This window comes from Schistocerca cancellata, chromosome 7, assembly GCF_023864275.1.
Source record: "Schistocerca cancellata isolate TAMUIC-IGC-003103 chromosome 7, iqSchCanc2.1, whole genome shotgun sequence".
NCBI classification, from domain to species: domain Eukaryota; kingdom Metazoa; phylum Arthropoda; class Insecta; order Orthoptera; family Acrididae; genus Schistocerca; species Schistocerca cancellata.
The window spans coordinates 185,381,010-185,406,977 of NC_064632.1; the positions used below are offsets into that span (position 1 = coordinate 185,381,010).

General features: G+C 43.3%; 1 protein-coding gene across 1 annotated transcript in view; it reads right to left on the minus strand.

The window, feature by feature from the left end:
* LOC126091965 (pancreatic triacylglycerol lipase-like) overlaps window positions 1-2,846 on the minus strand; it is a 185,137-nt gene extending 182,291 nt beyond the window's left edge. The window contains exon 1 of the mRNA XM_049907316.1: window positions 2,736-2,846. The gene's annotated coding sequence lies outside the window, so the exon portion shown is untranslated. The remainder of the gene's footprint in view (window positions 1-2,735) is intronic.
* Window positions 2,847-25,968: the final 23,122 nt, after the last annotated feature.

Sequence of the window (25,968 nt, forward strand, 5' to 3'; positions counted from 1 at the left end):
ACAGTCTAAAATGGGAGGCAACTGGTAGAAACAATAGAAAGTTCTGCGGCTGTAATATGGCTACATGAGCCCCACAAATGTTGTAAAAATGTTGTTGGGCAGTATTAAAATTTGCTGACTCCATAAACAAATTAATTAGAACAAAACTGGAAGTAGAATTAATTTCATATCTTACTTTAGAAATGATTTTTCAACTGAAACATAAGACAGAGATATCGTCTGGTATCTTTGGTAAAAAGAATAATACCAACAAGGCGTTATGTAACTCGGAAACTGCAACCTCTTCGAACGTGTGAATTAGCACAATGATTTATCATCTCTGCGTCCAGAATACTCAAAAGTAATGCAGTATACAGTGAGTTGGGAAGCAATTAACTCAACATCTGCAATTTACACAAATACCTAGTGACTTTTCTTGATAAAAACTGCTTTAAAATTTCTACTAGTGGAATCCTCATATAAAGTACATCAGTACTATATTGTAAGAGAGTATGGGATTTTTTTAACTTCAAACTTTGCTGTCTTGAATTTTAATTATGTAAGAATTATTCTTGTGGCGGACGAAAATCTGATACTAGTAATGTAGAATCGATCCAATTTTCATCATTGCGTCACTGGTAGTAAGTCGATTATTATGTCTGATTTCACTGTTATTTTTGTAATTCCGTAGAACAAGATGAATGTTGAAATAACTTATTGGAATACACCTGGATAACGTGTTCGTCAATCGCCGATATTTCGACAGGTGGACGCCTCATAGTTTTCAATGAAACGAGAGATCTTTTCATTTGTGCCCCGAAAATGACGATGTGTACACCTGTTGAAAGATCGGCAGTTGTTGAAGACGTTACCCGGATGCATTCCCGTCAGTGATTTGAATATTCTATACGACAGAAAAAGCTCAAATTCAAACAAACAGAAACGTCATTGTGTAGGTCATGCCCAGAGGGTCAAAGCAAAAGAGAATATCATATAGTCCTTATCATACAGGACAAGACAACGTTGCCCCAGAGTTGCTGTGTATTTGGCAAGCAACAAGTGTTTTCTACGAGGGATACAAATAAAGTAGTGGCAACGTAGTCAAGACACTCAAGGAGATCGGGCATTTGCAAACAGGATATGGAAGCGGTCAGGTGGCGCTGTTGTAAATGTGGTGTGTGTGTTGAGGGGCATTCAATTGTAAGGAATTTTGCTGTTTGGCGCTTAAATAAGGAGTGTCGATTTTACCACTCTGGAGCACGTTTTCAAAAGACGATCAAGGTTCGTGGATTAAAATCGAGGGCACCCGTACGAAAATGCATCAGTATATTATCGAGGGTTATTTGAAGCCTGTGGTGAGGACTCATTACTGTCGAGGATGGCTGCATGATGGGTCAAGGCATTTCATGCAGGCGGAATGAGACTGCGGATTGGCACCGAAAATGTCGGACCTCCTCTCAAGATCGGATTGATATTGAGAGTGATCTCGTTTCCGTAAACCATCGATGAACGGTCCGGGAACTAACCGTAGAGGTTGGTCTCAGTCAACAAACGGTGTGGCACATACTGACGAAACGTCTTAACGTGAGGAAAATTACGATCCGTTGGGTTCCACATCGACTCAACGACCTACAGAAATGTCACTGGTATGCACTGGCTGGTATCCATCTGGATAAATACCGCGTCGAAGGAGATGCATTCCCACATTGTAGCCATTGACGAGAAGTGGGCACAAGCCTGAGCGCCTGAATTAAAGCGTAAATCGAATAAAGTCACCTAGGTTCGCCGCGTCCACAGAATAATGTGAAGCTTATGCCGATTGTGGCATACCAGTACTAGGGTGTTACTCTTACGCGTGCTCTATCTGAGGGACAAACCGTTAACAGTGACTATTATTGCCGATTTCTGGAGCGACATCTCCGCCCAGTTATATGGCGCAAATGTCCCACGTTTATTGAGAGACGATCGCTCTATCGTGTTGCCGCAAACAGCGTCAAGCTCTTACTGCAACGTTGCAATTGGGAGGTCTTGGAACACCCGCCTTACTGCCGACTTCCTGAAGTGCCACCTTTTCAAAAATGGTTCAAATGGCTCTGAGCACTACGGGACTTAACATCTGAGGTCATCAGTCCCATAGACTTAGAACTACTTAAACCTAACCAACCTAAGGACATCACACACATCCATGCCCGAGGCAGGATTCGAACCTGCGACCGTAGCAGGAGCGCGGTTCCGGACTGAAGCACCTAGAACCGCTCGGCCACAGCGGCCGGTGAAGTGCCACCTGTACTCTGCACAGTAGGGCATTCCAGTGGTGTCATCAACAGCATTGTTAGCGACTTCTCGTCATTTGGTAAAAGGTAATGAACTTTACGTGAGACTACATCGAAGCAATGTAACTTGTTACTTCATTGAATATTGTGGTTGGTTGGTTTGGGGAAGGAGCCCAGACAGCGTGGTCATCGGTCTCATCGGATTAGGGAAGGATGGGGAAGGAAGTCGGCCGTGCCCTTTCAGAGGAACCATCCCGGCATTTGCCTGCCATTTAGGGAAATCACGGAAAACCTAAATCAGGATGGCCGGACGCGGGATTGAACCGTCGTTCTTCCGAATGCGAGTCCAGTGTCTAACCACTGCGCCACCTCGCTCGGTTTGAATATTGTGTTCTGTCATTATTACTACTACTTCATTTACAGTCCTCGTAGTTCACAGAACACGCGCAGAATTTCTATTCGTTAAAAAATAATCTCACTCACACGAAACAAGTTGCCAGATCTCTAAGGTCCTTCTGACACAGGACCCACCATTGCTCCGTCAGTTTTGCCGGAACCTCATCGGGAAGCGAACGCTCTCTGGCGAGACGTTGCTAGCACGCCCGAGCACGCGATACTGTATCTGTATTCTGTATGCGGCAGGTTCGCTTACTTGCGCCGCGATAACAAATCTCTCATTTAATGTTTCCAGTTCTGTGGCCCCGCCCTGGCCGGCTAGAGTTCGCTTATTGCGCTGCCCACTGGTGGGCCGGTATTGACTGAACGGTAAAAGTAGAGGCGGCTCTTAGGTAAGTCTGCGATGTGGTTCAGGCTGCAAGTGACAGAGAAATAATTATGGTTTTAGTAGGTTACTGCTGGTTACCGTCTGTTGTCTTGTTACTTGTGTCTCCCTGTCTTATATTAGATAGGAAAGGGGATGACATTTGTCTACATTAGGTTTTCCATATTTTTACTTGTCTCCTTCCACACATATATTCTGTAATGTACATGGTTATTCTGTACGGTACATGGTTGAGGGCACATCACACCAATATTAGGGATTTTCTGTGGCATTTAATTCGCGTGTTGAGTTAGGGAAAAATGCATGTCTCTGTGGTTCAATAAATGGTTCAAATGGCTCTAAGCACTACAGGATTTAACATCTGAAGTCATCAGTACCCTAGACTTAGAACTACTTAAACCTAATTAACCTAAGAACATCACACACTTCCATGCCCGAGGCAGGATTCGAACCTGCGACCGCAGCAGCAGCGCAGTTCCTGACTGAAGCCCCTAGAACCTCTCGGCCACAGCGGCCGGCTGTCTCTGTGGGTTTTCCCTGGAGGAGTGGTCAATATTCACGGATATGACAGGAACGATCATTTGAAGCAAGAAGCTTCACTCAAATGATTTCCGAGGAAGCAGGCATAGGCATTCCAGATACGCTCAATAATGTTCATGTCAAAGGAGTTTGGTGGCCAGCAGCAGTGTTTAAAGAATGAGATTTTCACTCAGCAGCGGCGTGTGCGCTGATATGAAACTTCGTAGCAGATTAAAACTGTGTGCCAGACCGAGACTCGAACTCGGGACCTTTGCCTTTCGTGGGCAAGTGCTCTACCAACTGAGCTACCTAAGCACGACTCACGCCCCGTCCTGTACTGGCAGAAGTAAAACTGTGAGGACGGGGCGTGAGTCGTGCTGGGGTAGCTCAGTTGGTAGAGCACTTGCCCACGAAAGGCAAAGGTCCCGAGTTCGAGTCTCGGTCCGGCACACAGTTTTGATCTGCCAGGAAGTTTCAGGAGTATTTAAACTCAGAGGAGTGTTCCTTGTGCCACTCTGTAGCAGTTCTGAACGTGTGGGGTGTCGCATTGCCCTGCTGGAATTGTCCAAGTCCGTCGGAATGCACAATCGACATGAATGGATGCAGATGATCAGACATGATGCTTACGTACGTGTCACCTGTCACAGTCATATCTAGACGTATCAAGGATCCCATATCACTCCAACTGCATACGCCCCACACAATAACACAGCCTCCACCAGTTTGATCAGTCCCCTGCTGACATTCAGGGTCCATGGATTCATGAGGTTGTCTCCAGACCTGTACATATCCATCAGCTCGATACAACTTGAAACGAGACTCGTCCGACCATGCAACACGTTTCCACTCATCAACAGTCCAATGTCGGTGTTGACGGGCCCAGGCGAGGCGTAAAGCTTTGTGTCGTGCAGTCATCAATGGTACACGAGTGGGCCGTCAACTCCAAAAGCCCATATCGATGATGTTTCATTGAATGGTTCACACGCTGACACTTGTTGATGGCCCAGCATTGATATCTGCAAGCAATATGCTGAAGGTTTCTACTTCTGTCACGTTGAACGGCTCTCTTCGGTCGTCGTTGGTCCTGTTCTTGCGGGATCTTTTTGCGGCCGCAGCGATATCGGAGATTTGATGTTTTACAGGATTCCTGATATTCACGGTACACTCGTGAAATGGTCGTATGGGAATAATCCCCACTTCATCGTTATCTCGGAGATGCTGTGTCCCATCGCCCGTTCGCCGACTATAACACCACATTCAAACGCACTTAAATCTTGATACCTTGCCTTTCTAGCAGCAGTAACCGATCTAGCAACTGCGCCAGGCACTTGTGTTTTATAGGCGTTGCCGTCCGCAGCGCCGTATTGTGCCTGTTTACATATATATGTATTTGAATACATATGTCTATACCAATTTCTTTGGCGCTTCAGGGTATACCGTAATAAGCATTTTGGTACGCTTGCTATAAATTATATATTAAGTAAAGTTGACGTTGAGAGACAACTGTCAGTCTCTATACGAAGCTGTCGACCCTCTTCAGGTCTCTCTGCATCTCGCTACAATTTTTATGGCGCTGCTACTTTCCTATACAGGGCAATTTCGTGATGATACTACAAAACTTCAGGGATGATGGAGAATGTATCAGTGCATCAGTTTGTGGTAAGGCCCATAGTTGGGGAACGACCGAGTGAGAACGTATAAGCGGAAGTCTGTTCAAGTTCCTCCTTATCCTTGCGCAACTAAGGGCCACAACCTCCGAACCCTGATCATGACATGCAGAATTCCCGATGAATACTCCCCAATACCCTACGGTAACTTCCCTGTTGATGGGCTAGTAATGGCGCACGTAACTTGCTGTCAGAGGGACTGAAAATCCTACGTGTCTACGTTACAGTTGTTGAATTTCATTTCACAAGGTGCTACATTTACAACAATTGTTCAAAATGGCGTCCCTCAGAGTCAGTGCAGGCTTGGTATTGTCACATAAAGTTATGTCATATCCGTTCCAATATCCCCGATGACGTTTGCACAGTGTTACAGGCACTGAAAATTCTTGCCAAGAGTTCTTCAGTCTCGACAGATGTCTCGTACACAAGACTTCTCACACGGCCTCCAAAGAAGACATCAAGAGTGGTTAGATCAGGCGTACGTGCTGGCCACAAAAGAGGACATCCTCTTCTTATCCACTTTTAAGGGAATGTCTGATCCAGGTGTTCACGAACCCTCAGTCTAAAGTCATATGGGACTCCATCACGTTGGAACCACATCCGTTCACGATAACAAGTGGGATTTTAGCAACATCAGTATGGGTACGTGTATTCCTCAGTCAGGGGTATCAGAACGATTTTCGCTTATAACTTTGGACAGGGTCGTTTCCGGACCAGGGTCCTTTACCTCACATTGATACATTTACCCTTCTATGTCATCCATGAAAATTTCTATTATCATCACGACAAAATTTGTACACACTTTTCTTTCCTTCAAAATGTTCTGGAGAATATCTTGAACATTTGAGTTAGAGATGTTGCTCCACTGCGATTTTTGGTACTACTACATTGATACACTACGGTCGCACGTCCGTTACTTAACACTGCCTGCTTACAACTTACTGATCGAAGGCACATTTGTTATGAACAGTTGTACGTGCAAGCTGCCACCCTAATTACTGTGCTGACGCCAGGAATAAAATGAGTCTCTAAACTTTGTTGATTGTGTGCAGGAGCATTATTGCAGGTAACTTTCATGGTGCTTTGATCATGACATCACAATCAGAACTTTGTAATCAGTTCCACTTTAGGAAGTTCTGAATACAATCACAAAGCTTGTCTTTATTTCGTTCACTAAGCAAAAGTAGAGAGGATATAAAATGTAGACTGGCAATGGCAAGGAAAGCGTTTATGAAGAAGAGAAATTTGTTAACATCGAGTATAGATTTAAGTGTCAGGAAGTTGTTTCTGAAAGTATTTGTATGGAGTGTAGCCATGTATGGAAGTGAAACATGGACGATAAATAGTTTGGAGAAGAAGAGAATAGAAGCTTTCGAAATGTGGTGTTACAGAAGAATGCTGAAAGTTAGATGGTAGATCACATAATTAATAAGGAGGTATTGAATAGAATTGGGGAGAAGAGGAGTTTGTGGCAAAACTTGACAAGAAGAAGAGACCTGTTGATAGGACATGTTCTGAGGCATCGAGGGATTACAAATTTAGCATTGGAGGGCAGCATGGAGGGTAAAACTCGTAGAGGGAGACCAAGAGATGAATACGCTAAGCAGATTCAGAAGGATGTAGGTTGCAGTAAGTACTGGGAGATGAAGAAGCTTGCACAGGATAGAGCAGCAAGGAGAGCTGCATCAAACCAGTCTCAGGACTGAAGACCAGAACAACAACAGGCGAAATTGGTGAACTGTATCAAAACCTTCCGAAAGTTACAGAACACAGTATCTACACTGGTGCCTTCGTCTACGGCCCTACGGATTTCGTGGCGGAACAGAGCGAACTGTATTTCAGGAGATCGCTGTCTGCGGAATCCTACAAAAGAGTATTTACTTCTCCAAAAATGTCAACATAAACGAGCATGAAATGCGATTTCAAAAACGAGGCTCTGTCAACGCTGTAACCGAGTGCAGCATGGCCAACAACAGGTAGCATGAACTCGGCACTGTGCCAGACCTGTGCCGTTAACTCAGTGGGAAGAGGCAATGCCGTAGGAACGATACAAAGACTCGCAGATGTTCGAGTCGCGTTCGTGCCAAACTTTTTTTGTCAGTTAATACATCAAACTGTATCCATTTTACACTTCCACAATGCAGTATCTTCTGTATTTATTTCTATCACGAGCCAACGGCCTTTCCGCAGTTGTAACACCGGTTCCCGTCCGATCTCCGAAGTTAAGCGCTGTCGGGCTGGGCTAGCTCTTGGATGGGTGACCATACGGTCTGTCGAGCGCTTTTGGTAAGCGTGGTGCACTCAGCCCTTTTGAGGCAAACTGAGGAGCAACTTGATTGGGCAGTAGTGGCTCCGGTCTCGTAAAGTGAAATACGGCCGGGAGAGCGGTGTGCTGGCCACATGCCCCATTGACTCTTGTGGACTGAGGGTGACACGGCGCCGGTCGGTACCGTTGAGCCTTCATAGCCTGTTCGGGCGAACTTCAGTTTAGTTTCTTCTATTACTGTTAACTTTATTTCAGCATTAAGACGCAACACGAACTTCTTACAGTTATAAATTACCACTCTTTTCGTCCATAACACAAATAAAGCCAACCGAAAATAATAGTAAATACAGTAACACCGTCTGTATCCAGTGAGGTACAATAGGTACACCACATTAGATCGCGCATGATGGTGCGCACAGTAATTCCGTTCTCTATGTTTGACGTCCAGGCTTATCTTCACACAGGCGGTATGTACACATACGAGCAACGATTTATTTAGGTAAGACGTTTGAAGCGAACTCGTTGCATCTGCAAACACTTCGCCACTCGGTGGATGATACCTTACTGGAACTTACGCAGCTCTCCTGCATCCACCAAAGCCGAAGCGGTATCCACCTAAGCTGTTAGGTCGTGTTCACCCATGAGTGGCGTACTATAAACTTATTTCTTTAAGTGTCCGCACAAATAAAAGTCTAATGCATTAAGGTCAGGGGGATGCGAATGACAGAACATCGAACCTCCACGATCAATCTGTTTCCCTGGAGACGCTTCACTTAAATAGTTACGCACATTCATTCCAAAGTGTGGCGGTCCACAAACACGCGGAAACCATAGCTGTCATTGAACACCATGTGGAACGTTTTGTAATGCGCCAGGTACAGTTTACTAAGAAACATACTATACAGGGGCGCATTCAACTTGCCCTGGAATAGGTAAGGGCCCAAAAGCACTCCTACCTCGATTCCAGTCCACAGTTTAATGTCAAAGTGTACCTGAAAGCCACGTTCACATGTGACATGTGGGTTGTATTCTGAATAGTAATGGCTGTTGTGGAGGGTGAAAACACCTTAACGAGTGAAGCCCATGTCACGTTATTCATAAAATGTTCGTTATCCTCCTCTCGGTGCAAAGACCATTCACAAAACTGTACTCGTCGAATGGGGTCTGCTGGCCGTTGGTGTTGAGTTGACGTGCAATGTTATGGATGCAGTTCTTTATCGTGATACACTTCAACAACCAGTCTTTGTAATATCTGAAACTGCCTTGCAATATCACGGGTACTTCGCCGAGGTGAAAAGTGAACGGTTTCAAGAATCGAGTCCTCTGTTTGTGGAGTATGTTTAGTCCTTGGGCGACCTGTTCCATTATTTGTGGACGAAAATTACCGGCGACGGCGTTGCTCCAGACGACGAAAAACATTCTTACTGGGTTGGCGTCTTTGAGGGTATCGTGTAACATGCGAGACACAGCTAGTCCTCTTTGTGCATGATATACAACAGGCTCTAGATACCGGCTCCCAGGTTGATGCCATATTTCTCGACTTTCGAAAGGCGTTCGACTCAGTTCCGCACTGTCGCTTGCTCCAAAAAGTGCGCGCTTACGGTCTATCCGATAACATATGCGGTTGGATAGACAGTTTTCTAACAGACAGAGAGCAATATGTCGTCCTGAATGGGGTGACTTCAACAGAAACAAGCGTAAGCTCAGGTGTGCCCCAGGGCAGCGTAATAGTGTCCTCTGCTTTTTACGATTTATATAAACGGTGTGGTTGATGGTATTGACAGCGGCATTAGACTGTTTGCCGATGATGCTGTAGTCTACAGGAAAGTAGTATCACACGAAAGTTGTGAACAAATCAAAGAGGATTTGCAGAAAATAAAATGCGGTGTGTAGTGACTGGCAGTTATCTCTCAATATTAGTAAGTGTACCCTACTGCGTATAACAAGGTGAAAATCCCCATTAATGTACGAGTAGAAAATAAATGACCAATCTTTGGAAGAGGTAATATCCATCAAGTATTTAGGTGTGAGTATTCGAAATGATCTCAAATGGAATGACCAGATTACATAAGTAACGGGCAGGGCGAACTCTAGATTGCGCTTTATTGGTAGAATCCTGAAGCGATGCAGTCCTTCAGCAAAGGAAATTGCTTACAATACGTTAGTTCGTCCAGTCTTAGAGTATTGTTCGTATGTACGGAACCCTTATCAGTTGGGTCTGATTCAAGAGACTGAGAAGGTCCAAAGAAGAGCAGCAAGTTTCGTGACTGGTACATTTAGCCATCGCGAGAGCCTTACAAATCTCATAGAAAGTTTGAAGGTTGGGATACACTTGCAAATAGACGACGCGCTAAACGGATGGGGCGACTCACTAAATTCCGAAATCCGATCTTCGCCGAGGATGTAGAGCATATATTATAACCACCCACTTTCAAATCGCGCGGAAATTAGAGCTCGTACTGAGGCGTTCAGACAGTCGTTTTTCCCTCGTGCGATCCGCGAGTGGAACAGATGGGGGGAAATATGACTTTGGCGCGAATTGTGCCCTCCGCCACATACCGCTGAGTGGCTAGCGGATTATATATGTAGATACGCACGAGCAGCAGCAGTTTGGATAGAGGATGCACCCTGCACCAAAAACATGTCGACGTATTCATCGTTCGTGAACTCCATAGCGACACCGCCCTACATGAACTTGACAGGACCAGTTACGTTTACGCACTGCGCGGTTAGTAGACACATACATGCACTGTGATGGATCCCACCGTCATGTGAAAGACTGTTGTCATATGACAAAATGATGGCCTGCTTATAAATGACGAGAACTAGGGAACGGACGTCTAAGAAAATGAAAAAAGAGGAACGCGATGAAGATTCGAACCACAGCTGCATGGTGGGTGTGGCGTTGATGTATCAGCTGGTACTTATTGAGATACGACGGCTCGTACGGTAGCGTCTCGTCCTCATACGTGTGTTTTGAAAATGCACCCAATCCGATTTCGCTAGATAACCTTTTGACTTGAATCTGAACGAGGAATCGCATATCGATTCCTAAGTGCGGCATCTTTTTCTTCACCCTATAGTTTGAAGTATATTCCAATGACACTGACATAGACAGTGAGAGATGTTCGTAGAAGGAAAGTAATAGTACGAATACTAGTGGCGGGGAAGCTTCGAGTGTGCAAGGATGTCGTTATAATTGTAGTCATCTGCCTGAAGACTGGCTTGATGCAAGTCTCCACGATGGTCTATCTTGTGCCAATTTTCTCGTAACTACGTACGTTACTACAGCGCCCTACAACCAGTTGGAGCTGCCTGCTGCCTTGGCCTCCCCCATTTGCCTCCAGCACTTGACTCCATTGCCAAGTAGCTCAGGATATGTACTGTCAACCTGCCCCTAATTTTAGTCTAATTGTGCCATGGATTTCGTTTCTCTCCGATTTAATTCAGTATCTCTTCTACTTACTCGAGCCATGTATCAAATCTTCGGTATTCTTCTATAGGACCGCATTTCAGAAGCTTCTTGTACCCTTTTCTCTTCTATTTGAGGCTGCACTCCAGACGAATACTTCCAGAGAACACTTTATAACACATAAAATTATATTCTTTCTTACCATATTTGTCTTTTTTAGAATAGTTTTTCTTGTTATTGCATCTTCTTTACTTCTGTTGTATTCTGTTCTTTTGAGTAGCAAAACTGGTCTGCGACTTTCAATGCTTAATCTGATTTCCTCCGCATCGCCTGATTTAATTCGACCACACTCCATTAGTTTCGCTCTGTTACTTTATGTCCATCTTATAAGCTGGTTTCAACACAATATCCCATTTCTTTCAACTGATCTTCCAGGTCCTTTGCCGCTCTGACCGAATTACAACGTCACTGTGAAACCTTAATGCTTTTATTTCTTCTCTCTGTCATTTAATTGCATCCAAAATATCTCTTTATATTACTTTACGGCTTGGTCAGCGTACAGATTTAAGAACATGGGGGATATGTTTCGAGCCTAGGTCACTTCATTCTCAACTAACGCTTCCCTTTCATGTGCCTTGACTCTTAGAATTACGATCTGGTTTCTGTAAAAACTGCAAATAATTTTTCGCTTCCTGTATTTTAGCCCTGGTAACACCACAATTCCAAATAGTAACATTGCGTACAAATAATGAAGACGTCAACAGTGCCGAAGATAAGAGAGTAATCGTTGTCGTGTGGCAAACAGCTGACAGCGGCACGCTGCATTCCTGAACCAAGTACGGCTAATGCATACCCAAAAGCTGATTGTAATGCGCTGAAATGAAATGAACATATGGGAATGCTGACCAGGAGTCCCCATCTGGGGACGTTCGGCCGGCCTTTTCAGCGGACGCTTCACTGGGCGACTTGCGTGTCGATGATAACACAACATTCATTCCCAGAGCGGAGAAAATCTCCGACGCGGCCGGGAATCGAAACTGGGCCCCCTGCATGGCAGTCAAACGTGTTGACCACTCAGCTAAGGGGGCGGACATTATAATGCACTAGTGTGGAGCTGCAAGTGGCGGACAGTATCCTAGGATTGAACCCCAAACATTCGGTTTTGTTGTCTGACACTTACCCACATAGCCACCGAGATGCAGCCATGCAAAATAATCAATGGCGAATCGGAGCTTCCAGCTGATCTGTGAGGCATTTTCGGAAAGTGAAACTGTTAGAGCACCACCCGTGAAAGGGATCTGAGTTCTACTCTCTATCTTAACCTGTCACAAAGGTTAACATGGTAACATACTTGGGAAATGATACGAGTAGTGCGATCAGTGTATTATTACTTTTCAATTCATCTGTTATTTTCATGAGAAACTGCAGCCGTGTTGTAGCCCTTTAGCTTTCGAATAAAACAATTAAAACACATAAAAATAAATTTATAAGAATAAAAATGGTGATCTGAGGCATGATGGGATGCCAGTTATAGGTGTAGTCTTGAAAAACGTAAGGATGACGATGCTGTCGGCTCTGGATAACATTTGCTTGGTGTGAGATTGGGATGCAGGTTAGACTGGAGGAGCAGTGATATGAAAAACGATGTGATATGAGTACTGGGTAGGTTTAAGAGGCAGGATGTAGCTTATAGGAGACAGATAGAATTGCAGTTATTCAGCGATAGAATGGGTTGGAATCTTCACTGGAATATGAGGTAGTGTAGGCAGTAATTGACAGGATGGATAGATTGCAGGAATTATTTCATGGTTCTCGGGATAAAAGTGGTTGACAGTACCCTGGGAAAGGACATGGGTTGAGTATAGGTGTAAGGAAAGGGAGGCAAGGGTGGGAGATGGTGACGAGGACGCGGCAGTAGGCCAGAGTTCTCAGGGATAGGAGGTACAGCGGACTTTTGAGGCTCGATTTTGCGGAAGACTATGGCTGATTAAGGCATCCCGCATGTTTCAGGAGACTTATTAACGTTGTCAACTGGAGCAGAATACGAGTAAGGGACCTTTATGTAACTTCAGAACGCAATTAGATGAAACTTAATATGATGCCTGACGAAAAGAAAGTGGAGCACCCAGAAGACATGGTCGGAAGACAGTAACTTTTGTACACGTGGACTCCATTGGCGGGTATGTAAATGATTACAGTTGCAGCTCTTTGTGACATGTAGAACGGTAACCAGAGTATATTAACGTTGTTCGTGTTTAGTGTCGGTACTAGGCGTGGTAGGATATATAAGGGGAGCGAACTGCGGCACATTGTGAGTGATCAGTGTAAAGGACACGGTGATGCTGCGTAATCGTGTGAGACATCGTCATCAGCACCTGAGGGAGACTGAAAGGGTCCTCATTGTGGGTATACATTTGTCCCGATACTGGAATCCTGCAATATTCAAATACGTTGGCCATTTAGATGTGATAGTCGCCCGATGTTGGACTGCATGGGAATGTGAGAGCAGATATACACGTCGTCAAAGTTCTGTTCGACCATATCTGACAGCCATAAGTGAAGATTTCCATATTGTGCACCAAATACACTGTAACTCCTTCACATCTACGCCTGCCATCCGAGTACAAATAATGGAATCCCTGCAACATTTTGTGTCGTTCCTCACCATTGCTCTGATTCTAGCAGCAGATGGACTAGCGAATTACCGTCCCATGCGCAGGTTTCCATTAACATTACAACTCAAACTGTTCTTTGTTTTGTGAAGGCATAGCGGTGTTACTCCTGTTGTCATGGTGTGCGTCACTCAGGTAGTGACGGCACAACAGTACCTCACGGAATTTCTGCGTCCTCACGGTACAGTCGAGCCATTTATCAACATTACAATGCTCGTCCGCACATGGCACATGTCTCTATGAACTGTCTGTGTGATGTTCAGGTACTCCTGAGGCCAGCTAGGTCCTCACATCTTTCACTGATAGAACTTGTGCGGGATCAGTTCGGACGCCAATTCCATCCCGAAGCCAGTGTCCAGAATATGAATGACCAATTGCAAGAGTTGTTGAATATTTTGCCTCATGGGGGAATACAATGGGTTTATGGCACCCTTCTCAACATGCATCCCAGGAAAAGAGGATGCAACTTCATACTGATAATTGTGCTCATACTGCTAAGTAGACAGCAAAATAACCAATGAGCAAGGAGGTCATCAAAAACAGACTTGCAGTGGCAAAAAGGTATTCCTGGCCACGAGAAGTCTACTAGTATCTAACATAGACCTTAATCTGAGGAAGAAATTTCTGAGAATGTACGTTTGGAGCACAGCATTGTATGATAGTGAAACGTTGACTGTGGGAAAACCGCAACAAAAGAAAATCGAAGCATATGAGATGTGGTGCTAGAGACGAATGCTGAAAATTAGGTGGATTGATAAGATAAGGAATGAGTAGGTCATGCGCAGAATTGGAGAGGAAAGGAATATGTGGAATAAACTGATAAGGAGAAGGGAGAGGATGATAGCACATTTGTTAAGACCTCAGGGAACGACTTTCATGGTACTGGAAGGAAATGTAGAGGGCAAAAACTGTTGAGGAAGACAGAGATTGGAATACGTCCAGCAAATAATTGAGAACGTAGATTCCAAGATGAAGAGGTTGGCACAGGAGAGGAATTCGTGGCGGATCGCATCAGACCTGTCAGAAGACTGAAGATAAAAAAAATCTGCTAATTTCTTCGTAAGTTTGACTCTATTTTGTAACCACTGAGATAACATCACACTCCCTCTCAAACCGTGAAGTTACATTTCGTTTCCTCCTCTCATTTTGGGTGCTTCACTTTTGTTGGCAGGAAGTGTATAACGTCCATAAAGAGAGATATCATTATACGTAAGATTTTCAAATTTGCATGTGCAGAGAAAGTGTACTGTTCTTGTGTTGGCAGTTCACGTGGGCCGTTTTACAGGCCCGTAAATCTGAGTTCAGCACTCGGCCGATAGCCCCATTACATATTCATTCGAAAGCGAAGCGCCTAACGAGACAGGCGGCCGGTTTCGTTATATCTGCGTTCCACGCGACAATGGACGCTGCCGAACGTATTTTCGAAGCTATCCAAAGCTGTCCCCCTAGATTTGCAGCACGCAACTTGCAAGACTGGAACACTGATGGCTGTTGTGATTGTAAAAGTGGGGAAAGTGTGCTTCGATGTTAATGAAGACTAATGACCGCTTTGTGTTACAAAAAGTTACTTTACTTGGCACTAAAATTGTGAATTCCGAATTGTGTTACGTGATATAACGGAGCGCGCGAAGTCGTTAACTCTCAACAGTGAATACACGGTTTACCTCAAAATTCCCCATCCTTTCAAGGTTATTAAGACACTGTATTTGCATTCAAGATGACTTTGAGTCAGCAATTCATACAGCCATCCAGTCGTGCGTTTCCCATGGTTACTGCGGATGTAGCGCAGTGGTTAGCACATTGGATTCGCATTCGGGAGAACGACGGTTCAAACCTAATCACTTCAGCAAATACTGGGATGGTCCCCTTGAAAGGACACGGCCGATTTCTTTCCCCATCCTTCCGTACTCCGAGCTGGTGCTCTGTCTCTGACGATCTCATTCTTGGCAGGTCATTAGACACTGATTTCCTCCTCCCCCCTTTTTCATGATTTCCCCAAATCGCTAAAGGCAACTGCCGTGGTGATCCCTGTGAAAAGGGCACTGCCGACTCCTTCCCCAATCCGAGTTGTGTTTCGTTTCTAAAAAAATGTGTGTGAAATCTTATGGGACTTAACTGGTTTTTTCTTCTCAGAGAGCTTTTGTATGCAATTCCTGTGAAGGGAAATGTCTTTTTGTGCTCCCTCGTTCTTTTGAAGTAGATTATAAAATGGTTATTTCCTGGATCTGTAGGCATAAAATATCTATATTAGTACATCTATTAAATTTTATTTTAACCAATGCTGCAGCGCAGCTAGAAACTAGATATCAAACAAAATGAGCAATCTCTCAACTAGAAAGACAATAGATGTAAAATGTTTCTCATCATTTCATTAGGCATTTTAGTAAATATCATAAATTAAGAGCTCCACAGTGTAATCGTATATTTTCAAGTTTGAGTGTGTCGTATTTGTGATGCTTTCTACAAAGAAATGTCAATAGCGAGGATAATGGCCTCCTCTTTTCTCCACCTGTGCCTCTGAAAGGCACACACTAATGGCTTTTTCCCAGGCGACTATCGCGCAGCTGCCCACGTAATGCGTCGTGCCCACGACGCATTACGTGAAGGTCACTTAACTTTCTTACTGAAATATTTACAACACCAGTTTGCACTACAGTGGCAGTTTCATATACAAAATTTCATGGGTCGAGAATTTGTGTTGCAAATGTGTAGAGACAAAATCTTATGAATATAACAGTGTCCAAAAAATTTTCGCCGACATTGTGATACATTCACGCATTTACATACATGTCATAACTCTTAAAGTACGATTCTTGGTTTCCAATATCCTTTTTCACAAATCAGAGTCCCTAACCACTACTCATTATTCCTTGCTTATTACACATATACATATTTGTCAACACTTCTTCAATATTTCTTCATAATAAACACATAGCATAATCAAATTCCTCATATAACATCAGCTTATTGATCATAAACATACCTCAACTGCATAATACACATCGTCGTCGTAAAAATAACATCATAACACCTCAGTCAAATCTCAAAAACGTTGTAGCTTTCTGCAATAATGTCAACACCTAAAAAAAATTCTCTGATCATTTCAAGAGTGTCATCTACCTCAAACGTACTTTAAAAATCATGATCTCATACCAAATACGACATTCAAAGCTCTCATAGTATTACAATGGTTCCAAAAAAATATGAACAGACAAAATACAGTTTCATAAGTGTGAAGTTATCCAACTGTGTAATTGTGTAAACATGTGTCACTGATGTAGTAAAAAAAAGTTTATCTCTCAATTAAATGATCAGATAGCTGTGTAATTTGTATGTTAGAGAAATATAGTACCGATGTGTAAAGTTGTATAAGCAAATACCATATTAGCTAGGGCTCCTTGTGCTTGCCAAACACATGGTACACAAAGTAGGCGTGTACCCCCTGAGGATTAATGTAATTATACCCTCAGGTGTTACAGATTACAGTAATGAAATGAAATGTATCACGGAAAACCTTTGTATCATTGTACTTCAAATATCTTTAAAAATAAATGATTTAAGCACAAAATTAATCACTCAAATATGTGTACTGTAGCGCTAAACAGTGCGTCTTGTTGTAAGATAATCTCTGTGGAAGTGTCGTAGTTATCGTCCTCCGAAAGCTAAGTTCTGCAGAAGTCAATGTACTTACCTCATGATAAACAAAAGTGAAATGCTTTGCGTATAGATATCTTAGTTATTACGCTTATTGCCGTGATGAAGAAAGTACTGTGCTGTAACGTATTGTTGTGCTACGGAAAAGGCTGTCTCATTGTAGCTATATCACAAAAGTTGCTACTAAAACATGTTTCCCTTTCCAGAAGAATTCAGAAAAACTGTGCAGATATAAAACAGAAGCACCGCAAAAGCAACATTGTAAATTGTCACTCATTAGTAGCGTCGTAATAAAATCGTGTAGCTGTCACATAAACTAACCACTGAGTCATCTGGTATCTCACAGAAAGTACTTTAAATCCAGAATGTATTTTCAAGTAAACCAAAATGTTGCATTAAAATCTCATTAGCAGTACCAGTATATGTCCTAAGTATGTAAGCCTTATAGTCGTTACGTAAACGTGCAACTAACAAGCAAGAATGTACACACACAATAACACTGTGACGTCTGTTCACTATAACAATGCATTCGTAATTTCTGTTTAAATAAGTTCTCTTGGTTCTTGATTGGATATTTAACTTCAAACATTGCTGCATGGTAAAAGTTTCTAAGTCTGACAAAACATACTAGAAATGTGAAGTGAAAAGTTTTATGGCAAAGACAAAGTTAGAAAGCAGATTATCTCTCACGAAACGGTTTTACATGTGAAATGTGATGCAATCATTTACCCTTTCTAGTGCGTAGAGTTTCAACTTGCAAGTAACTATCATGTTGCATACGTCAGTAAGGAATGCTAAAATTTTTCTCAGGGTTTAGCGTCTATGTTATTTTTCGCTGAGCCAGACGGCGCAGGTGGCTGCCTGCGGTGCGAGTCATTGTCTGTCTCTTTGTTGGCGTGCGTCGTTATTGGGATTAAGAGACCTAACTTCTACAAATTCACCTTGACGAGAAGACCCTGCCCTGTTTGAAGCTCGCCAGTTCTGGTGGAATTCAGGTCTGTCGTTACGATCATATCGTCTGTCGTCATGTTGGTAGATTCCATAGTTTCTTTCTTGTCGGTCACGTGGTGGAGAATTTCTCCCTGAATCGTAACTGCGTGCTGGACCGTTGCATCTAAAGTTATTCTGTCTCCCTTGATAATAATTATTTTGGTTCCCATATTGTCTGTTTCTCTGATTGTCTCTGTGATAGTCACTACTCCGGAGAGGTGATATTTCCCTGTAATTATTACTACTCTGCCAACGGTTGTCATACGGCTGGTGTCTGTTTTGGTCACGATTTGTGTTGTGAGAATAGCCTTGTCGCGTCCAGTTATTATTTCTTTCATCGCAGAATTGTGACGGATGTGACCTGTAATTGTTGTGATCCTGTTTCTGCGTCCCGCGATTGTCAGTGTCAATTTCCATTTCTTGTAACAGTCCCTGAAAAGCTTCAATGTCATTTTTGCAACGTCCTGCCAAAATAATATGTCGTAAATGTTCAGGTAGTTTGATTAAGCAAATGCGGATGAGTTCTGAGCGGCTGTATGGGTTTGACAGGTACTGATTCTTGTGCAACATGTCTTCAAAATATTTCACAAGACTGGAAAATTCAGATTGTTCGAAATGTTTCATCATTATGATGCTATGTTTTACTCGGTCTTGTGTGGCTTGAGACCAATATGCTGAGAGGAAGGCATGATAAAATTCTCCTTCACTGTGGCAATCGTGAATGACCGATCGAATTCTTACAGCTGGTTCATTCTCTAAATAGCCACACATAAATTCTAATCTGTGCTCTAATGACCAGTTGGGAGGAAAATAAAGAGAGAATTGATGGAGCCACGCTTGTGGATGAATGTCGTTGCCAGAATTCTTAAGTGTTTTAAATTTACGTGTAGTAATGAACAGCTTATAGTCAAAATCATCATGTCGGCGAGTCGCATATCGGTCATTGTTAAGTCGTTTCGGCGGTTCCATTTCAAAATTCGTTGCACCTTGCCAATTTCTTTCATAATTTCCGAAATGCGCCGTGTTATTATTTTGTGGCTGTTCCGTATTTCTATGTCCCTCTTCCCATATTGGAGCGCGAGTGTCCTCTGAAATACGTAATTCTTGTATTACCTGTGTCAGCTGATCTTGTATTCCCGGATTTCTCTTTGGTGTTGCGTATTAATTTTATTTTGATTTTGTTTGAATTTCCTAATTTGTTCGCACTCTTCTGTGTCATTAAAGACTGCCGGTTTTGTGTCATTCAGATTATCATCTACCTTCGTAGATAAATTATTTAGTTGATCCGAAAGTTCAACTACTTTCTCTGATAATGAACTAATTTCCTCCATGTGTCTTTCTGAATCAATTTTCAGAGTATCTACTGTGTCCTTTAAGTTTTCCTGAGTTTTTGCAAGTTGCGTAACCGAATCGGTAGATGCAACTGAGTCAATTTTAGCTTGCAAGGTCTCATGATTTTCATGAACAATAGTTTGCAGTTATTTTATGGCTGCTTCGTGATTCTGTAATGCATTTTCATGCCGCGAAAAAATAGGTTGAAAATGCTCACAAAGTTGTGTTTTTACGTCATTACAGACTTTTTGACATTTCGATTCAATGTTATGTAACTCAGTAGTTAAATCTTCACGTGTTTGTTCAAGCGTGGTGTCTAACTTTCGAAGATTTTGTTCCACTGCGTCTAACTTTTGAAGATTTTGTTCCATTGTGTCTAACGTTTGAAGATTTTGTCCCATTTATTTCTGATTTTGTTCAAGCGTTGTGTCTAACTTTTGTAGCCTTTGTCCGATTTGTTGCATTAACTGTAATAACAATGCACTGGTGTCTGAAACATGTTCCTCAGTGCTTTTCGGCAGCGTATTTGCACTGGCAACATTCACATTTTGGCAAGCAGAAAATGTGTCTTGACTTATTTGAGAAAACGGTGAGGACCCAAAACCTGAATCTACAGTATTTGCGAGATTGTGTCCTGTCATTTCGGATTCCTGAGGCGAGCTATTGCCGACCGATCGATCGATAATGCTTCCCTGTTCACTAATTGTTTCACTGTCTACGCCATTATTTGCCACCCGCTCCATTTCCCTATGCACAATTACCAAATTACTAGTTTGAACATTAGTTAATTCATTACGCGGTGGCGTTAACACACTGCTTTCGTCTTCACTGTCATTTCTCAGTTTACTTTGGGGCCTAGTATTACGTTTTTCACACGCCATTATTGTCACAATATTTCACACGACAACACAGAAAAGCACAGTTTGAAGAGCAAAATAAGAAACCACATTAACATAGCACTGAAAATAATATCTAGTTAATTGCAAGCGCAGCTGCCAAATATTTGGTGCAAATCTACATGCATGCCACAACTGTTTTACTGTACAACAATGAAAGACTACAACTACAAAGGAGATTCTCTCTACAATTACGCGCTAGCAATAAACAAAAGCTACGCTAATTACACAAACTACAAGAAAAAATCATAAGATTCCAGTGAGGTATCCTCAGCTAAGGGTCGACATATGTAACGTCCCCTTAGAAAAATTTCTGAATTACTGTGCTGATAAACCTCTTACATTATTTGCTTTTCAAACAGCTGAGCAAAACTGAACGTACTCAAACATTCGCTAAAGTGACACACAATATTTTGTTAGCGCAACGCAATCTGACTTTCAAAAATCCCTACAAAAGAATGGCCCTGACTAACATTAACCTATACCTTTCACAAATCACTTACCTCACAAAAATCTTCGTTAGTCGAACTACTGCAATACAGCGAGCGCCACTACTGCCAGCTAAATAAAAGATTCAAACTACTGACGGCACTAACTACTGATAGGCATAGTTAGCAAATGAAAGATTTTGATAGAGAACAAACAATGTATTTACCTTAATAGTGTTGAAAAATCATAATATACATAGCAGTTTATGACATCCAGTCTTACAAATTTCAAAACTCCGCCATTTCTCTCCCCACATCCACCACTGCTGGCGGCTCACCTCCAACTGCTCAACGCTACGCGCTGTTCACATCCATCTGCCCAACACTACAATGGCAGACAACAATGCAAACTAGCCACAGACTGCACACAGCACAGCCAGTGATTTTTCATACAGAACGCTACGTGGCGTGTCCAAGAAGAAATTCTAAACAGCCTACTTACAGTAGTAGGACCATCTTGAATTTCGGCACTCGCACCAATAAGCTGTGGAGGAATCTGTTACAGTTATCTATTGTCCAGCTTCAGCTCATCAGTCCATCTTAACAGCAGCAACGATCAGTTCATGAGGTGTGTGACGCCACAGAATTGCCTTTTACAGTGATTTGGGGTGCATTTGGGAATAGGATTTTACATGTCTAGATCAGGAATTTGGCTGCGTATGAAGACCTGCTCTTGTTTGTCAATGTGTGTCATTGTTGTTGGTAATGAGAAATATACAACACTCTTGATGATTCACAATGTACTGCCATAAAGTAAAACGCCACATTACGTGTGTTTACAGCGCCCATACATTTGTGGGGGTAGGTTGATGCGATATCATGGGGCATGCCACTTACTGAGTGGTATGAAAAATCTCTTAAAAACAGGATAAAGAACCAGCGAAAGCCCTTGGCACATATGATTATGGTCCCTATTTGACAGCTTTTAAGGGAGCTGTTACTATACGAAAAATTCCAACATTGCTTCTGGCTCCTGGCTTCTGGCTTGTGAGAAAAATTTTGAGAAACATGCAGAGCATAAAGTAAATAGTATGTGCGTGATTGTCATTGGTATTATAAACATCATGAAATTGAATTGGCTATCAAACTGCAGGACGCTGCAAAACTGGAGAGGCAGAACTTAGCATATAAATTCATATATTCACTGGAGAAGAGGAATACAAGCATCACAAGCCTGATATGCAGAAGAATAAGAAGATGGAGTAGAATGTTGTCGGACCCTTCCACCGTTTCTCATTTGTAGGTCAATGCGAAAAACATGCCACTTTGTTGCTCATCTCCGCTGAGACAAAATATGTCCCACCTTGAATGAAATTTTCACTCTGCAGCGAATTGTGTACTGATACGAAACTTTACTGGCAGGTTAAAACTGCGTTCTGGGCCGAAAGTCGAACTTTCGATCTTTTCCTTTTACGACCAATTGCTGTGCTGACAGAGCTACACCGGCATGACTCACGGCCTGTCTTCACAGCTTCACTTCAGCCAGTACCTCGTCTCCTACCTTCCAAACTTCACAGAAGTTCTCCTAAATCTTGCAAGACTAGCACTCTTGGAAGAAGTGCTGTTGTGGAGACAGGTCGTGGGCTGTGCTTGGATAGCTCAGTCAGTAGAGCACTCTCTCAAGGAGGCAAAGGTCCCTAGTTCGAGGCTTAGTCCAGCACACAGTTTTAATTTCCGAGGAAGTTTCATATCAGCGCACACTTAAAAAGTTCATTCTAGAAACATTCCGCAGGCGGTGGGTAACCCAGGTCTCTGCAGTATCCTTTCTCTCGGGAGTGATAGTCTTGTAAAGTTCGCAGGACAGCTTCTGTGAAGTTTGGAAGGCAGGAAACGAGGTACTGGCGGAAGTGAAGATATGAGAACATGTCGTGAGTTCTTCTTGAGTTGCTCAGTCGGTAGAGCACGTGCTCCCAAAAGGCAAAGTTCCTAAATTCGAGTTTCGGTCTCCCACACACTTTTAATCTGCTAGGAAGTTACAAGTCCCACTTTTTTTCATTTATGACACTATATTAGTTTTGAGTGCTTAAACCATTTTATATGAATGAATGATAAATTGACAGAGCACAAGAGAGATTGCTCTACCCAGACCTGGTACGTATAGAGATGGCTGCTGAGCTACAGAAGTTCTTAAAGTTTATAAATTTTTGTCACAAGGAGCAAGTACCATTTGTAGAATACGCGAAGTTTGAATGTATTCTCATTCCTGTGGCAAACTGCGAGGGTGTCATCACTATATTGTATACAACCCTCACAGAATGACATGGGCTTTGCGGGTGACCCCACTGCCTCACATACAATGCTCACAGAATGATGAGGATGCTTTGCTGCAGAAAATCTGACTGTACGTTCAAATGACTCAAACCTTCATTATTTTAAGTCCACTGTTGGGGAAAATCCTGCGAAATTGTTGCTCTCTGAGCTTCAAGCATATGCAGAGGAAGTGAATGAGATAAATGGAACCAATGAATGCAACCTGAATTTCAAGCTCCCACAGCACAATCAGTGTTTTTCACAATCTGAGTGGACATGATACTCACTTCATTATTGAGTACATGGTTTTGGTGTAGGCAATGGTCAGATCGCTGTCCTACTTGGAGGCACAGAGAAATAAAGTACGAGGGTTGAAACTTTACTAGTGGCAACTATTTATTCACAACTCGTACAAAAAAAAAAAGTTCAGATGTGTGGGAAGTCTTAGGGACTTAACTGCTAAGGTCATCAGTCCCTAAGCTTATACACTACTTAACCTAAATTTTCCTAAGGACGAACAAACACACCCATGCCCGGCGGAGGACTCGAACCTCCGCCGGGACCAGCCGCACAGTCCATGACTGCAGCGCCTTAGACTGCTCGGCTAATACCACGCGGCCACAGCTCGTACAAAATAGATACGTGTTTCAAAGTTTTACTGACCTTCAGACTAGTCACCAGCATTGTGTATAACCCGTTGCCAGCGATGTGGAAGTCCTAGGATACTCTTAGCAGTGCCACCATTTCTAAACTGAAGGAAACACTTCACGGCATTCGCTTCAGAAGTGTTACAAATTCGTGGGACTATAGACCGCGCCGCTCGAACTGTCAACACAACTGGCACTGCTAAGAGTATCCTGCGACTTCCACATCGCTGGCAACGGGTTAGACACAATGCTGGTGACTACTCTGAAGGTCAGTAAGACTTTGAAAAGCGTATCTGTTTTGTACGAGCTGTAAATAAATAGTTGCTACTATTAAATATATGGATTTCAAAGAGGGCTACCAACCACGTAATGTGGAGCTTCGCAGATTTAATAAGATTTATGCAGGCATTGCTTCGGAAATTTGCTGAAACTCTATGTCAGAAGGATATGGACCTCAAACGAGCTGCACAGACTGGTGACATTAATTTCCAACACCTTACGAAAAATCGACCACTGGGCCGACAGGAGAGGCATCCCGTGCTGGCTCAGAGTTATCATTAGTGGTTTAATAGCCATGTTAGAAAATCGGTACGTAAACAAAGAGCACTTCATCTTAGATTCAAGAGAAGTAAAAGCCTAGCTGACAAACAAAAGCTGAACGAAGCGAAAATGAGCGTAAGGAGAGCAATGAGAGAAGCTTTCAGTGATTTCCAAAGTAAGACGTTGTCAACCGACCTGAGTAAAAACCCTAAGAGGTTTTGGTCGTATGTAAAATCAGTAAGTGAGTAAAAATTATCTATTCATTCTTTCAGCGACCACACCGCTACCGAAACGGAAGATAACAGAGAGAAGGCCGAAATACTAAATTCGGTCTTCCGAAGTTGTTTCACCGCGGAAGATCGTAACGCTGTCCCTCCTTTCAATCGTCGTGCGAACGTCGAAATGGCAGATATTGAGATAAACGATCGCGGAACTGAAAAGCAGCTACAATCGCTTAGTAGTGGAAAGGCTTCAGGACCAGATGAGAGACCTATAAGATTCTATCAAGATTATGCGAAAGAACTTCCTCGCCTTCTAGCAGTAATTTATCGTAGATGGCTTGAGCAACGAAAGGTGCCTAACGACTGGGACAAAGCGCAAGTCATTCCCGTTTTTAAGAAAGGCCGTAAGACAGATCCACACATGTATAGACCTATATCGTTGACGTCAATCTGTTGTATAGTTATGGAACATGTTTTATGCTCAAGAATTATGACGTTCTTGGAAAATGATAAGCTCCTCTATAAAATCAACATGGATTCCGAAAAAAAAGAGATCCTGCGAACTCAGCTCGCTCTGTTCCTCCATGAGATCCACAGCGCAGTGGACAACGGCGCTCAGACTGATTTCAGTAAGACATTTGACACCGTCCCGTATTGCCGTTTAATGAAAAAAAAAATGAACTTACGGAGTATCAGAGCAGACCTGCGATTGGATTCAAGACTTTCTTGCAGATAGAACTCAACACGTCGCTGTTCACAATATACACTCCTGGAAATGGAAAAAAGAACACATTGACACCGGTGTGTCAGACCCACCATACTTGCTCCGGACACTGCGAGAGGGCTGTACAAGCAATGATCACACGCACGGCACAGCGGACACACGAGGAACCGCGGTGTTGGCCGTCGAATGGCGCTAGCTGCCCAGCATTTGTGCACCGCCGCCGTCAGTGTCAGCCAGTTTGCCGTGGCATACGGAGCTCCATCGCAGTCTTTAACACTGGTAGCATGCCGCGACAGCGTGGACGTGAACCGTATGTGCAGTTGACGGACTTTGAGCGAGGGCGTATAGTGGGCATGCGGGAGGCCGGGTGGACGTACAGCCGAATTGCTCACCACGTGGGGCGTGAGGTCTCCACAGTACATCGATGTTGTCGCCAGTGGTCGGCGGAAGGTGCACGTGCCCGTCGACCTGGGACCGGACCGCAGCGACGCACGGATGCACGGCAAGACCGTAGGATCCTACGCAGTGCCGTAGGGGACCGCACCGCCACTTCCCAGCAAATTAGGGACACTGTTGCTCCTGGGGTATCGGCGAGGACCATTCGCAACCGTCTCCATGAAGCTGGCCTACGGTCCCGCACACCGTTAGGCCGTCTTC